The sequence below is a fragment of the Carassius auratus genome, chromosome 21 (genome assembly GCF_003368295.1).
Source record: "Carassius auratus strain Wakin chromosome 21, ASM336829v1, whole genome shotgun sequence".
Lineage (NCBI taxonomy): Eukaryota > Metazoa > Chordata > Actinopteri > Cypriniformes > Cyprinidae > Carassius > Carassius auratus.
In genome coordinates this window covers 26,210,248-26,214,117 of record NC_039263.1, presented here as the reverse complement: position 1 = coordinate 26,214,117, position 3,870 = coordinate 26,210,248, and the positions used below count along the sequence as shown (strand labels likewise).

Sequence of the window (3,870 nt, the reverse complement as noted above, 5' to 3'; positions counted from 1 at the left end):
CACATTTAAGTCATTATAATATTCATTCTGTTGTCTGACAACAAAAACATTAGAATATAGTAATAAAAACAGTTTTATTGAGAATTTGGCTGCATTAAAATGCAGTAGGCTATGTGTGCACAGGGAGGCAAGACAATGTGATGCACTTAAATGTTATGAAAACTAAATGTCATAGTGTCCCTGTTAATGCTATTACCATTGTATCTTTCACTTCATTGAGCAGATGAGATGGATATCTGAAGATATTTTAGCAGAGAGAAAGAGAAGCAGTTGCTGGAGATTGGCAGGTCAGTTTATTCTGAGGGAGCCGGTGTGATTGAGCTCAGTAATAGTCTATGTCTAAGGATTGTTTTGTTTTCTTCAACAATAAGCATTTGTTGGCAGGTCTAGGCACTATGCATACCATAAACTAAATTATTTAATTATATTTATTATATATGCTAGCCAGAGCCGGCCCTAGACCTTTGGGGGCCCTAAGCAAAATTGGTTGGAGGCCTCTTTGAATGTTTTAAGTAAGGCCTACAGAAATGAATGACTACCTTGTAACTATACTGTACATATTATATCTACTATATTATTTTACATTTTTTTTAGTCTATTAAATTATGTTTTAATTATTCTATGTATGCTGTATGATAATTATCTTTTTACGCTGATGGCCCTGAGTAAGTATTTCGTTCTTATGTGGCAACATACAGAATGACAATAAAAGACCTTGAGTTCTTGAGTTGAGTTCCATGTTTAATGTCTAACAGGAAAATTATGATACCACTGAGCTGAATGGCAGCGCAGTGCAACGAACACACTGATGAACTTGCTGAATAAAAAGACTGATAAAGTGATTTTCACTGACCATAAAAGAAACATTTTTAATTGACACCAGAATTTAAGAGGCACAAACAACAGCCTTTATATAGAATTTAAATGAAATAGAGCAAATAGAATAACATTTAAATAAAATATTATATATAATAATAAATAAAACATTTAAATGTTAGAATTTTTCAAATAAACAAAATTAACAATAACATCTAAAACACCACAAACAAGATTAATAGTACCAATAATAAGAATTAGGTAACATTTTAATAGAACTATTAAAATCCAAACTTGTGTATTTGTGTGCACGCACATGCATACATGTTCTCCTTGGAAAAAAGTAATTTGCTAAAAAACAAAAAATTAAATAAAAGGTGTGGTGGAAGGCATGGGGGTACTGCTCTCCACTTCAACAGGAGAAAGACCTATGGGGAAATTTAACACCAAAAATTCAAAAATTTAGTAAGTTGACACATGTTGGATGTTAGTTTTCCTAGCGGTGAATAATTGTTAATTTATTGTCGATGTAGGAGTAAACTTACCAGCATTGTCAGCTTCTTGGGTGACACCAGAGCTGGAGGTAGAGGTTGATGGGCATGCTAATGAAAAAATCTAAATAAAATAATGAAATAAATTGACTGAATTGAAATTACCTGTGTTCTTAGCATCAAACATAGAGAATCTTAAAATGCAAAATAATCTGCAAGAGTTTGATGCCATCTTCTTTTAAAAAGTTACTTTAGATAAAATGTCTTTTCAACATTAGCAGCTTTGGAGGAAACTCCATAATTTTGCTGAATAATCAGTCCTTAAAAACAGCTACTACACGCTCCCCTCATGACAGATTTCATTTATGAGCAAAGGACAGGACACTACAACAAGTGGGAAATGTATCTATCACTATAGGTTAAACTAAAACACAGAATTTACCAGCATCGCCAGCTTCTTGGGTGACATGACTGTGTTGTGAACCAGGAAAAGTAGTTGTTGATGGAGTTGCAATGAAATAAAGAAAATAATTATACATAAAGTTAGACTTAATTTTTAAAATGCAGAAGGTTATCATTTTACAGCCCCTTTATACTCACCAACAGATGGAGGTTTGCTTACTGGCAGCATATTCTTTAATAGTGCCCCTGGAAAGGGGACATAAGGAGTAAATTAATGTTAGCCCTTTAGTGTAGAAGCCAAACTGGGTTTATGTTGTTCTGTTAAATGCTTTAACATCACAGCAAATGTATAATACTAAACCAATTTTATGCATCATGTTATTAGAATTTATTACATGGCTTGGTTGAATCCCAATGTAGAATGCGGTTTGTTATTTCTTGATAACAGACCGCTGCGAAGTAGAACACACCATTGCCATAAACAGAGCGTTGCTATGGACGCGGAGCGGACTATTTACTTTAACATGGAGTCACAGTGTGCAGCGCTGCGCTGCTCAAGTGCGCATTTAAAAGTTCACGGCACAAAGCGAAGAAATGTCGAGCGCACAAATCCTAATGTATATCTGTCCAACAGTTTATTGATCATTTGTTTCTTCACAGTTTTAAATTCCAGTTAGTGTGTGTTTGATGCCTTTTCATAGTCATTGTGATGTGTCCATGATCTATCACTACACATGGTAGCGAGTCGTTTAAAAACAGCAACAAACATAAAATACAAATACACAAAATAACGTCATCTTATGCAAATCCACAGCCTTTTATCTACAGATCAAGCATTATAATGTGAATATATCATATATTGAAGAGAGTTTTACCATGCACGAGGCGCACGCGCTGTTTGAATAACGTTACTGAATGGAGAATGATTGACGAGGAAAAACGAGTTTCCGTAAACTTTAATTTAATGATGTAAATAGTCTTCTGTCCCTCACATTAAGCTATGGAATGGCTTCAGATGAATTCGTGAAATTATAATCAGACGGACCCTCTCAGATCCAAGTCACCCAAAATGACGAAAAAAAAGTGGGAGGCGCCGAAAAGCGCGCTGTAAGTGTTTGCATCCCAATTTAAGACTTTTAGACTGCAGATTATCTATACAGGTATCGGAAAATTAAGCCTACAGGTTTACGTACCTTTATCTTCTTGCTTCTTCTATAGCTATACTCTGACTAGGGCTGAGACGATTATAATCGTGATTAATCGCATCCAAAATAAAAGTTTGTATTTACATAAAAATGTGTGTGTACTCTCACGGTGTATACACACACACACACACACACACACACACACACACAAACACACACACATAAAGTATAAATCCGCCTCGCGAGTATTATAAGACTTATTTTTCGGAGTTTGAGTTTAAGCAACCAAATACAAACAATATGATGTCTGATGGGTTTTGACAAATAAAACAGTTTCATGGCACACTCTACTAAAATACCGGGCGCGGATAAAAAAAAGAAAATAAATTAAACAACATTGCAATCGTCAGTGTTGGTGTTGTATCAGACACGTGCAATTAACATCAGGCTATATGAAAAACAAGCTCAAATGGAGTTGTTTGGCCAAAATCTCATGATATAAACGATTAAGCACTTACGCACAGGATATTTTAAACGTACAAAAGTATATTGGCTAGATGGCAAAAAGCTACTTCTCCAGACAGACACTCAAAAACATTAGCCTTTACAGACATAATATTTGAGTAATGAAATGTTGTACTATTCAAACCGTTATTTGTTTACAGCTCCTCCAGACTGTCCGCACACGTCAATCTGAGTGAACAGTGAAGGCACGTGAAGGGACGAGGTTTTGCAAGAGCTTCTTCTTCTTCTTTTTAATGTTTAACAGCGGTTGGCATCCAGCATAATTGGTGCATTACCGCCACCCTCTGCTCCAGAGTGTGGATCAGAAAAACAGGTTCATATATTCATTTACCCCATTCCCTCCTACTCCCCTATCATATATATCCACACACTTCACCATTATTCTACTCTATTATATTACTACTAATAATAATTATAATAATAATAATAAAAAAAAAAATAATAAAAGGAATAATAATAATAGTTATAACCTTCCTCAATACTCCTCTGAC

General features: G+C 34.9%; 1 long non-coding RNA gene across 1 annotated transcript; it reads right to left on the bottom strand.

The window, feature by feature from the left end:
• Positions 1-723: 723 nt before the first annotated feature.
• LOC113039130 (uncharacterized) lies at positions 724-3,623 on the bottom strand. The gene is made up of 5 exons (XR_003274880.1): positions 3,504-3,623; positions 1,908-1,955; positions 1,750-1,778; positions 1,362-1,431; positions 724-1,244 (listed from the first exon to the last, which is right to left on the bottom strand). It is a non-coding gene; the product is annotated as an uncharacterized LOC113039130 (long non-coding RNA).
• Positions 3,624-3,870: the final 247 nt, after the last annotated feature.